The sequence below is a fragment of the Ixodes scapularis genome, unplaced genomic scaffold (genome assembly GCF_016920785.2).
Source record: "Ixodes scapularis isolate PalLabHiFi unplaced genomic scaffold, ASM1692078v2 PGA_scaffold1__304_contigs__length_218370807, whole genome shotgun sequence".
Taxonomy (NCBI): domain Eukaryota; kingdom Metazoa; phylum Arthropoda; class Arachnida; order Ixodida; family Ixodidae; genus Ixodes; species Ixodes scapularis.
Genome location: NW_024609846.1, coordinates 183,555,400 through 183,567,639, shown reverse-complemented (window position 1 = coordinate 183,567,639; position 12,240 = coordinate 183,555,400). Strand labels below are relative to the sequence as shown.

General features: G+C 47.2%; 1 pseudogene; it reads left to right on the top strand.

Annotated features, from left to right (window-relative positions):
* Nucleotides 1-6,153: 6,153 nt before the first annotated feature.
* Nucleotides 6,154-7,519, top strand: LOC120840805 (annotated as a pseudogene).
* The last annotated feature ends 4,721 nt before the right edge of the window (nt 7,520-12,240 follow it).

The following is a 12,240-nucleotide window of genomic DNA, read 5'->3' as shown; positions in this document are numbered from 1 at the left end:
ATGGGAACTCTTTCGCAATCGTGATGAAAGGCTCCTCAGCACAGCCAAAGGCTGGCGTGATTATTGAGCGCCGCCACGCGGTGGCTTTTGCGTGTTGCAATCTCGCTTTTCAGAGTGGCGGACGACTGCGTGAGAGACCGTCATGACTTATTCATATCGGCCCTTGTAGTGCGCGGTGCGTTCCGTCATGATCTACGAACTCCAGAGGTCGAGGATATCAACTACCATGGGGAGTCGGCAGATGTCAGCGAGGACGAGTAGTCACTCTCGCACATGGTGACGGACAGGCGATTCGAGCTAGAATCGTACAAACCATCCCACAGCCCGACCGTGCGCCCGACAAAATCTGAAGGGGGTCGGGGTCGCCAGGAAATTCCTTGTATATAATAATGATTGACCAGCTTCGAGGTACGCGCTATTGAATGTGTTATAAACAGCGAGCCTAATTACCTGTTTGGTTCGTTTTAGTGCGCTTCGGAGAGTTCTTCTGCTTTTCTATTTTTGCAAAAAAAATATTCGCCACAACCCCTGATAGCCACCGACTATACTTGGTAGAAAGACACTTGAGGACAGTCATTGTGCTCAGCGCAAAAATGGTCACCGCACAGGCGATCGGTTCTCACTGGCGGCCGAGAGACGACGGACGCGCCAGACGGATCCACACGCTGCGGAATTTCTCACCGTTCAGAAACCCGGGCGTGGCTCGGAGTCTCGCACAGTGGCGGATTCATGGGAAGGGGGGGAAGGGGGGGAGGGGGAGTTTGGGGGGGGGGGGGGGGCTCTCAAGCGTATGATACGCTGTGTCCCCCCCCCCCCCCCCCCCCCTCTTTTGGAAACACCTACGTACGCCTCTCGCAGTTCAGCACCACTTTTGCCCCAGCCCTCTTCCCCGTAACAGCCTGGCACCCTGAACGCAAATGTGCTGAATAAACACAGGAACCACTCGGCGGTACCTAAACAATCGCGCGGAGCGCGAAGCAGCGCATTTGAGTTATTGCTTTCATGGTTAAGGTATCTCTATGAGTACGGTGTACTGCCGAGGGTGGCGCCACTGTGGGAGAAGCAACACGTCACGATCCCCCAACAAAGCTTCGGCGCCCCAATTTACGCGTGCACGTGTGAAATCGTTTAATTAGTTTTAAAATTACGTTACTTGCGTTTACGAACGAGAGACTGACGTTGCTCAGGTAGGGATGTGACGTGGTATATACCTAAGCTATAAAATGAGCCCTAAAATTTCGTTTCCGAACCCTTTCAAGCACGCGTCCGGCGGTCACGGTGTAACCTGGGTGCGCGCTTAAAAGCATGCTTCAATAGGGAGTTTTAGTAGACTGTTTCCCGCTCCGCTAGCCCTCCGCTACGAAGAAACCGCCGCTGCGCCTGCGCGCCGATGGCCTTGGCTGTAGAGTTCCGGGTAGCGGAGGGGCTTAGCGGAGTGGGAAAGACGGTCTACTAAAACTCGCTAATAGCTCCGTAGTGCGGTACATGGAACACGGTAACGGTTTGGTAAAAGTCCCTAATGAGCGCTGGGTAGGAAAGCTTTTGTTGCGTGTACGAATGCCTGAGTTTGTACGTGTGAACCTGTATTTGCGAGCGTGTAAGTGTGTTCGTGTGTGGGTGTGTGCGCGTCTGTGAGCATGCGTGTGTGTGAGCGTGTGCGTGGCTGTGCGTGTGTGTATGTGCGTGTATGTTTACATGTGTGCGCGCGTCTGAGCGTGTTTTTGTGTGTGTGAGACGTGTGTGAGTGTGTGAGTCCCCGTTGCTTGTGTGCGCGTGTGTGCGCATGTGTGAGGGTGTAGACGCTTGTGTGAGTGTGAGTGCCCATGTGTGATCGCGCGTGCGTGCTGCGTGTGCGTGTGTGTGTATGTCTGCGTGATAGTGCGCATATGTGTGTGTGTGTGTTCTGTCGCTTTTAAATCAGCTATTCTTGTTCAACTCACTTGCACACGCGGTTCAAACTGCAGTGTCTATTAGAACGGACACGTATACATTTTGAGCACCGTCACAAGCAAATGGGCAACATAAAAATTCTTTACAATCAACACCGTCAATGTTATATATAAAAATAAAGAAAAACAAACAAAAGAAAACAAAACAGATGCATAATTGTTTTAGGAGGAGCTCTCATTTCGCTCGCGAAGGCTTGTTCCGTCTCAAGCACTCCCCACAAAAAGGCTACCTTAAAGAGCCTAGACTTAAGAGAAGGAGCAACTGAAAACATGCAGACCGGTTGTATTTTAATGCCGGACGCCTCCTGCGCGATTGGTCGCAATTGTCCATGCGCCACATTCTCGCGTCGCGATGTAGAAAGGCGAAAACGCTTGCAGACAGTCACCGCGTTTGGCACCCCCTTGCAGCTCGTATGCAAACGCGGTTCATAGAACACGTGACCTTGATCGCCCTGTTGTTTAGCACTCTAGAATCGAGACACTCTAGGCTGGTCCAATTCCCGAGAGGAGAGCGTTGACGGGACATCCGCGGAACAAACGAGATTCGAAATGCAAATGACGACGCCGACCGCGTAGGCCGATTTTCTCTCACCCTGATGGCAATTCAATTAACTGGTTAGAGTTTGCGAGCCGCGTGTTCCTCGAATGTGAGAATAAAAATGCGCGCGTGGCTTCTCTGAACTCGCAAAGTTTTCAGATTAGATTGCGTGACCAGGACGGACACGGACAGACACCAACCATCCAGCAGCGTAGCGTCCCCAAAAAATATAGGCCTAATTCCATCTTTGCAAAGCCGTCCTCGGCGGCGTGGTTCTATGCAACTATGGAGGTGTTGAAACTGGTAGATTATATAAGCCCCACGGCAATCGGTGAATTTGTTGTGTTGAGATGTCGGACGGTTAAAAGAGGACGCTCCGAAAAATTATCTCCGATGATTACGTGCTTCATAGGTTCATCTAGTTAGTTGGTGTTGTTATTTTTTTCAGTTTAAAGCTAAACGAGCTCTTCCCACAAGGCCTTCGTGGAAGTTCTATTCCCGTATATATGTCGGTTGGTTGTGTTTACATTTGATGAGGTGTCCCTAATTAGAAACGTGCCCATGACATAAATGTCATATTTTTGCTTCTAATGTTCATAAAGTACGTCCGAAAAGCAAATAAAAAGAAAGCGTTAACTCATTTCTATGACGCACCGGTATATTGACGCATATGGCTCGTCTACGGCACCGCTGAAGCAAAATCGTAAGAATAAAGTGTTCCAGTCAAAACATCCACCAGACCGGTTTGATGTGTTCTGGTGTTTCCTGGTGCAAACTTCCCTAATATATCATATTCCCATCAGTGTGGCTAGTGTGTTTTGGTGTACACATCAGAGTGACTTAGTATTTTGTGTGCACATCAGAGTGGTTTAGTGTGTTTCAGTGTGCACATCAGAACACTTAGTGTGTTTTGGTGTGCACACACCACCAGGCTAGTGTGTCCTGACGTGCACATCAAAGCGACTTACTGTGTTGTAGTGTGCAGACCACATCAGATGACGGATCCTGATGTGCCATTCAGACCAGCTTAGTGTGTTTTGAAGTGCACTCTACAACAGTGTGTATGTACATCAGGCCAACTTAGTGTGTCCTAGTGTCCAACGCAGACCATCCTAGTATAAAATGACATGATTTTTAAAGACGGTTTAATGCAGACACAATGTTTCTCCTTGATACATAGGAATCAACGTCTTTGCGGTTTTAATATGAATAGAAGAAAATTAGATCTGGCAGATACATTTTCTATTCATGATGTTTTTACGGATCAAGAGGGCCTTAAAAACCGAAAAATAATTATGGCAAATGTTCAGGGAATTGGGCTGTATAAGTCAAACTCTCTAGCCTCACAAATGTTTTGCGATACTCTAAGTTTGAAGACGCCAACCACCGACGTTCACGGCGCTCTTCCTCACATAGTATAATGCGCACCATGTGACTTGATAGTTTCTAGAATGAAGCGATGCTACCACTAGTAGGGCCGGCTGATAAACCCGTCGATCTTCCTTAGCCTTCCATGTTCTCGGGCTCCTCTGCCTCAGTACGCAAAGGTAGTCGAACCTCTCATCTCCTACTGCTGTGGTCACATGACCTACCTGCTAACCAATCAGCGTCCAATACATCACGCATTCTCCTTCACCTGTCAACCAATCAGTGTCGAGCCTCGCGGCCACGGTTTTATCCGGAAGGCTTCACTTTTGGGCTTCACGAAATGCGGAACACTTAGTCGAAAAACGTTTCACGTTAAAATTACAAAAAAAAACTTATTAAAAAAACCACTTTTTACAGAAGAGCTATTAAGAGCTAGTCTCCCCAGGATCGTTTATGCCAGCAAATAAATGTCGACACAACACTCCGGACAGCTACCGCCATCTATGAATGACAGCGGCAACCAGACAACCGGCTTGCCGTTTGTCTGGTTGCCGCCGTCGCTCATCGATGGCGGCAACCTTTCCAGAATTTCCACTCTGTCTTGCCGACTTGCGGCCGGTCATTACTTCACTCCCACCACAATACAGCTTCGCTGGTCTTCCTTCTTCACCAGATTGGAAAGGCTGAAAGTGTTTGGATTGTAAATTTCAAACACATTTACATGAACCATTCGCTTATGTTTGAATATAAAATTACAATCACACGACTTTTTTATATTTGGTGACACAGTATTTGGAGACGCAGGTAAAAAATCAAAATCCCCAAGCCGTTTTTTTTTTGTTCTCAACAAATGAATAACATTGCCAACTTTCTGTGACATTTCATGGAATAAAAGATTTTCAAGAAAATATCAAAATTCTATTTGATTTGCGTGCTGGGATACGCAGGCAAGTACAGTCCTCGGGAACATTACGATCTTTTGTCAAGAAATGCAGAAGTTGATAATTTTGTGAATATGGCCTATAATTATCAACGCAAGAAACTTTGTGCAGCTGTGGAATAAAACTAAAGGCATCCAAAAGTATAATTACCGATTATTGATAAATTATGAGTATCATCTAAATTATTCCCGGGGGACATTGTGATGTTTGTTGTTGTCCAGTTGAAATTATCATTTTACTGCAAAGGCGCAACGTGTTGATGTCCAAGAAAGTTGGGGATGATAAAGAAAAAGGCATAGTTAAAACTCTTAAAAACTTCCCGAGGGCCAGAGTATGAGTGCATTCTTAAATACAGTTTGTTAAGAATGGAACCTTCGGCGACCTTCTTCCCAGTTTCAACGCTGCGGAAACGAGTCAAGACGAGTCCGGGACCGTCTCCCGTTTGTCGGGGCCTGCGCGAAACGAGTCCCGACGAGTCCGGGACCGTCGCCTGCGTGACGGGGCCTGCGGCAACAAGTCTCAACGCGCCCGTGACGTTAGCGGGACGTGTGTGTGTGCGTGGTGGTTGGTGCGCTCGGGAAAGGGAGAGAGGCATGGCCTAACTGCGGAGAACTTTGGCTACGTCGCACTGGACGGCGGACTTTGCTGCATCGCACTTGACGGCGGGTTGCTGCATCGCACTGGCTGCCCTGGCTGGGAGTGAGGGAGAAACGGACCCTATATAAGGCGGAGCGCGAGGCTGCTCCGTTGTTCTTTCTCTCGGATTTGTCGACTGTATCGCTACCATGTAATTAAACCGTTCGTTACGTTACCAAGTCTCCCACTTCCACTGGACCCCTGGGTTCTTCACTTCGGGGAATGGACGTCGTCTCGAGCCAGGAAGCTTCCGGGCGTGCGGCTCAAACCCCGCCTCCAACAACTGGTTGGCAGCAGTTGGGATCGGACCATGCGACATCGTGCTACATCTGTGGGTGAGCGTTTGGACTTGACTTTGAGATTAGCCAGGCTTCAGATTATGGGTAATTAATTTTGAACTGCTGGGAATCCTTAGTGTTTGACTCGTGCGCTAGGTTTTTGTACAACCTCGCGACAAGTTTTAGAACAAAGCCAAAGCTAAAAAGCAGCGATCATGGATCTAATGAGGTCACTGAGAACAGATTTACTCTGTTTATGTGAAGAATTGGGTGTGGAGGTGGAGCAAAAGATGAAGAAATCTGAGATCAGTAAAGCAATTTCTGAGAGCGCGGAAGCAGAGGAAATTAAAATTGCGTGGGAATTACTTCAGAACGCTAAAAGTGAGGCTGCAGCGAGAGAGGAACGAGCGCAGGCTGCAGCAAGAGAGGAACGAGCGCAGGCTGCAGCAAGAGAGGAACGAGCGCAGGCTGCAGCGAAAGAGGAACGAGAACAGGAGCAGGCTGCAGCAAGAGAGGAACGAGCGCTAAAAAGGCTAGAGCTCGAAATTGAACAACAGCGATTAAACTCGCAGAACAGTAGAGTTGGGGCTCCTGTACGAGCAAGTGAGGCCGAGTCGTATCAAATGAAGAAGCTCCTGCAGCCGTTTAAAGCTGGGGAAGACGTGGGCCTATTCTTAGTGGACTTTGAGAGGACATGTGAGAAGTTGAGCTTCGCCCCAGAAACGTGGCCGCAACGGCTTTTGACTTTGTTGCCCTGTGAGGCTGCAGAGGTTGTCGCGCGCCTTAGTACTAGAGACGCGGACTACTACGACAAAGTGAAGTCGAGCCTTTTGAAGCGGTATCGCCTTTCTGCCGAGGCGTTCCGTCAAAGGTTTAGAAACGCATCCAGAAAGAGCAGCGAGGGCTATTCGGAATTCGCGTACGGGCTTAAAACCAATTTGATAGAATGGTTGAAGAGCGAGGAAGTGTACGAAAGCCGAGACAAGGTAGTCGAGTGTGTGTGCCTCGAACAGTTCTTTCGTAGCATTCCGCAGTCAGTCAAGCTCTGGGTGCAGGATAGGGTAGGAGTCGACTCTGTCGAAAGGACCGCTGAGCTAGCCGAAGAGTACGCAACGCGTAGAAAGCTGAGTGGAGAGGACAGCGAACCCGGCCGGACCGATCAGCGCAAGCCCTTCCAACAGGGAAACGGCTCGCGAGAAAAAAGGCCCGAGAAGCCAGAAACAGGACAAAAGGTCCCAGAAAAGAGCAGCGATCCCTCGAGCGGAGATCCCTCGAACGGAGACGAGGCACGGAAAAGCCAAAAAGGGCAGTTCGAGTCAAGGAAGCCGTTCCTGTGCTACAACTGTCAGGAGCCGGGACACACAGCGGCCAGGTGTAACAAACCGCGGGTTGTCTTCTCGTACGTGAGCGGTAGTGACAGGGACCTGGAGCTTCTTCGCCCCTATCTTCACGAGCTCCAGGTAAACGGAAAGCCGTGCAGGGTGCTTCGGGACAGTGCAGCGACGATGGACGTTGTTCATCCGTCGTATGTAACTACATCCGACTTTACTGGAAAGGTAGTTTGGATCAAGCAGCTGCTCGAGAAGCACAGTGTCTGTCTGCCTATGGCGAGAGTAAGGATAACTGGCCCGTTCGGAGAGCTAGTGACAGAGGCGGCTGTCTCGCAAACAGTCCCGTTGGAGTATCCCTATTTGTTTTCTAACCGGTCAGATTTCCTGCTGCGCGAAAGGGGTCAACAGCTGGGAGAAGGACTAGTTCAGTCGTGTACGAGGTCCAAATCGCGTCAGCTGGGTCCATATCACAAGAGCGAATGACATTTTAGCGAACGGCGACATTTGAGCGAATGGTCGTTTTAGCGAATAACGGGGGCGCGCGTTAACCCATCCGTCGCGCTGCGCTTTACGCCGCTTCGCGGCGACAGTCTGCGGCAACTCATTACAAAAATATGAACTTACTTGGCCCACCCGAAAACGCCGCTTCGCGGCGTCCGACTACTCGCTAAAGTGTCGTTCGATGAAACGTGGGCGTTCGCTAAAACGTCATTCGATCAAGTGAGTGCCTCCCGCGTCAGCTCGCCCCTTTGTTAACGAGTGATCCAGAGCGAAAGGCAGCTGACGGGGAGCAAGCACTCCCAGAGTTGGAGGCAGAGAAACGGGATGAGGGGGTCCGGGTTGTAGAACAGCCCGACCTCGTAGCACTAGAAAGCGTACGCCGTCCCAACGCGCCGGCGAAAAAGGCGGAGGAAGACGGGATCATTAAAGGATCTCTCGCAGCTCCGGCGTCACATAACTTTGGTCCTCTGTTACGAGCAGACAGAGTGTCTTTGACAGTCGAGCAGAAGAGCGACCCTAGTGTGTCAGGGTTTCGCGGTACAGCTCAGGAGAGTGATAGGACCAATGTGACGGGGCATGAAAAAGGCGGATTGTTTTATCGGCGCTATAAGGACCGCATTTTTACGTCTAGAAATCACGTGAAAATCGATCACTATGACTTCAGCGTAAGAAAGAGGAAAGGCAAATTTAACAGCAATGTCGATGGGTTGAGCAGATTTTTCTGATATCACCAAAAAGAGTAGGGATGATCTCAGAGGTTTTCGTCATCCACGGGAATGAGGATCAAAGTGGGGACACTTTGTTAAAACCCCAAAATGACCTCACAAATTGCGAAGTTTTGTATTTTTGTATTTTGTTCATAGTGACCTCTTTGGAAAAATGAGTTTTGCTTTGGCGACAGCGGGTTCGATACCCGAAATTGTCCTAAGGTCCTAATTGCATTGTTTTGGCAAATTTTGGTAATCCGTAATTCAGTCTAGCGGGTCTCTGGCGGATTCCGAGCGTTTGACTGCGGTGTGGCGTGGTGTTGTGGGGGACGTTTCCGCTGATGCCTCCGTTGTGAGAGGTTTGGGAGTTTGCTTAGTGCTTGCAGCATCTTCTCAAGGCCTACTCCAAACCCACCTCTTCAGGCCAGCGATAGTATCACCGGCCATTCAAGGTTTCCCTGGCCCCGGAGGGGCTGTTAAGAATGGAACCTTCGGCGACCTTCTTCCGAGTTTCAACGCTGCGGAAACGAGTCAAGACGAGTCCGGGACCGTCTCCCGCTTGTCGGGGCCTGCGCGAAACGAGTCCCGACGAGTCCGGGACCGTCGCCTGCGTGACGGGGCCTGCGGCAACAAGTCTCAACGCGCCCGTGACGTTAGCGGGACGTGTGTATGCGCGTGGTGGTTGGTGCGCTCGGGAAAGGGAGAGAGGCATGGCCTAACTGCGGAGAACTTTGGCTACGTCGCACTGGACGGCGGACTTTGCTGCATCGCACTTGACGGCGGGTTGCTGCATCGCACTGGCTGCCCTGGCTGGGAGTGAGGGAGAAACGGACCCTATATAAGGCGGAGCGCGAGGCTGCTCCGTTGTTCTTTCTCTCGGATTTGTCGACTGTGTCGCTACCATGTAATTAAACCGTTCGTTACGTTACCAAGTCTCCCACCTCCACTGGACCCCTGGGTTCTTCACTTCGGGGAATGGACGTCGTCTCGAGCCAGGAAGCTTCCGGACGTGCGGCTCAAACCCCGCCTCCAACAAGTTCTAGTCATTCTGATGTGAATCATATAGGAAAAAATAGCAGATTGTCTGACATTACTTTCTTTATTATTTATTGATAGCAAGCAAATAGGTCAAATTCGTAGATTAAACGAGATAGAGATTACCCAAAAAGCAAGAGTACACGACTTAAAAAGGCGAAGCGCGCTAACATTGATCGGCTGGAGAACATGCAGGGCGAACTGTGACCATACGTTAAGAAAGCTAGAGATCAATATTTTCCACATTCACTGACTAATTTTGTTCACGACATCCTCAAACCTATTTTATTCTGAGTTATTTTAAGTTATTCTAAGTTATTCAAAAAAGTTCTTCTAAGAATATAGAAAGCCCATCAATACGATGAATGTTGTATCTATAATTGTGACTATGTATTCGAGAATTGTTCGTCAATTTATTAGATGCTTTCGGTCAATATTTGCGGACTCCGAAAAGTTAGAATTATATTGCACTCTGTTTACCTGAATCCTAGGTATCTTACCGGCGACTCGTTTTTTTATAATATTTCTTTATGAACGAAACCCATTTTTTTTTTGTTTCTTATTTGACAGAAATATTAATTCTTTCTTTGTGTCGCATTTCTTTCTGAAGCCGCTGGTTCCCCTTAAACACAATTTGTGTAGGCCATTTATTTCTGGCGAGCAGTTTTGCCCGAATGGCTGCCTCTTTGCGCTCGTAGCAGTGTTGTACGGAACGGCGTTCCTGGAACGCGTTCCTTTTAGGAGGAACTAAGCAACGCTGCTGTTTTATTTTGCGTTAGTGGAACTGGAACGGGAACTCGTTACATTTTTACTGGAACAGAAAAGGAACGGCGCCTTTTTTTCTTTTTTTTTTTGGCCAGTGATGCAATTTTTATTTTATTTCAAATAGGGAAATTCTAGAGTTATAAAAACAATATCTTTACGAAAAGCAGGATCTCGTTAACTTCTTTGTTATTTACTTTGTGGATTATATTGTGTGGTCCTGGCTTGGTAACAGTCGGGTGCAGGAGAGCTGGTGGACATCGATTTCTGTTTTCAGTGCCCGAGAATGCGCTGCAAAAAGCAAAACTTTTAGTCAAAGGAGAAGATACAGGAAGAGGCACGTTTCAAACTCAGCTACGTTCTTTGCTTCCACGAAACAAAAAACAGCATACCATGTATCCAACACACCCTTGTATCCTGAAGATTGGACACCTAAAATATACACAAAATACACAAAAATTAACATTTTTTCATTCACTGCTTGTCCCCCACCTTGAAACCGAACAAATCCAGCCTTCATGAAGCAGGACTTGTGGTTTTCAAGACTGACCTTCCAACAGCCCGACTCTCCTTCACTTGCTCGTTTTGACGACAACAACATCGAAAGGCAGCTGTTATGAAATTCGAACAAGGGATTTCGCTAGATTGAAGCGTGTGAGGTTGTCGTAAAACGCTCGTGCAATGTAGAGTAACAGTACATTTGGCTCGTCTGAGTACCTCCCATCCCCCCCCCCCCCCCCCCCATAAACGTGAAGATGGTTAAAAACTGAGATTTTTAAACTTGAATATATCAACAAATCAAACCCTGCTTCCGCTTGTTTTCTTCTCTTGGTGCTCTTCCATCATGGAATTCAAATTCGTATGTTCCCATATCAAGGGATAGATTTAAAAATATTTCCTCGATTTAACTAAATATGGTAATCAGCAAAATGCAAATGTAACGTATACGTAACGGGACGTTTCATTTCCTAACTGTAACAGGAACGAGTTTTTTTTTTTTTTTTCAGCCATAAAACTTGTAACGGGAACGCGTTTCGAAAATCGGAAGAAACGAGGAACGATCTTTCGTCCCCTTTTTGACGAACGTGTACAACACTGGCTTGGAGTCCCGGTGTCCAAGAGGGGTAGCCGCCTATATCCCATAAGGTTTCGAGGGACTTCACTAGCATGTTCGTCGTGTAAGTTCTTTGTGATGACAATTGTTTCGTGACTGAAATTCAGCGTATATTTACAAGAAGTAGACCGCAGTAATTGAGATTAATTATTGATTTCGTTTGGGTTTCAAATTCAGAAAGTGCGTCGTGACGTTAGGGATTTAGTATTTTTGTCTTTGGTTTTCGTGTTTTCTGTACTTCATTATGCAGACATTCCCCAGCTTCTAACAGAGTGCAGACTTTTCGAAAGGATTCTAAATCACAGTGCATTCAATAAAAAAAAGTATATATATATATGGGTGGTTTCATCTCAAATCGTGCAGGCAAAAAGGGTCGAATTTTTAATTTCGATGAAAAAAATATATGTTATGGCGCCGTTTCTAAAACTGCAGTCGACACAAACCGCAACTTCGTCGGATTTTTCGTTCTCGACTTATGCATTTTTAAAGAGGCCGCGGCGAAAAGCAGTGTTTTCCACACCCGTCGTGGGTCGGATGTTTCGCTTGATCTCCCGCCATGGATTTTCAGTCCACATTATATTATCTTTTTTGAAGCACTCTGTGGACACATTTAAAAGGCTCCAATACCATGAAATAATTTTAGGACTTTTGCTTTTTTTCTGTAAAAATGTTAAAAACGCCTCCTCGGTCAATTGTTGACGAACTTTGACAATTAATTACTGGCAATCTACTTGGGTTACACTGATATTTTTTATGTCCACGGAGAGCCCAAAACACGCTCTTTATATTATTGTAAAATTCCTTGGCTGTATGAAATATCCTTTGCGGTACGTTTACGTTAATATTATGCAAAAACCAAAAAGTACCATTTTTGAAATTGATTTTCTCAAAAAACCCATTTTTTATTTTTTTCATTTTTTGTTCAAATGTAGATATGATAGTTGTCTACACGAAAATCAATCCTAGAAAGTGTATATTTTGTTTGCATGTTTTATATTTAGGCCTCAATATCGGAAAAAGACGTCTTTGTTTTGCAAGACCTAAGTCAGGCATAGCGACCCATGCGACTCTATGAATTGT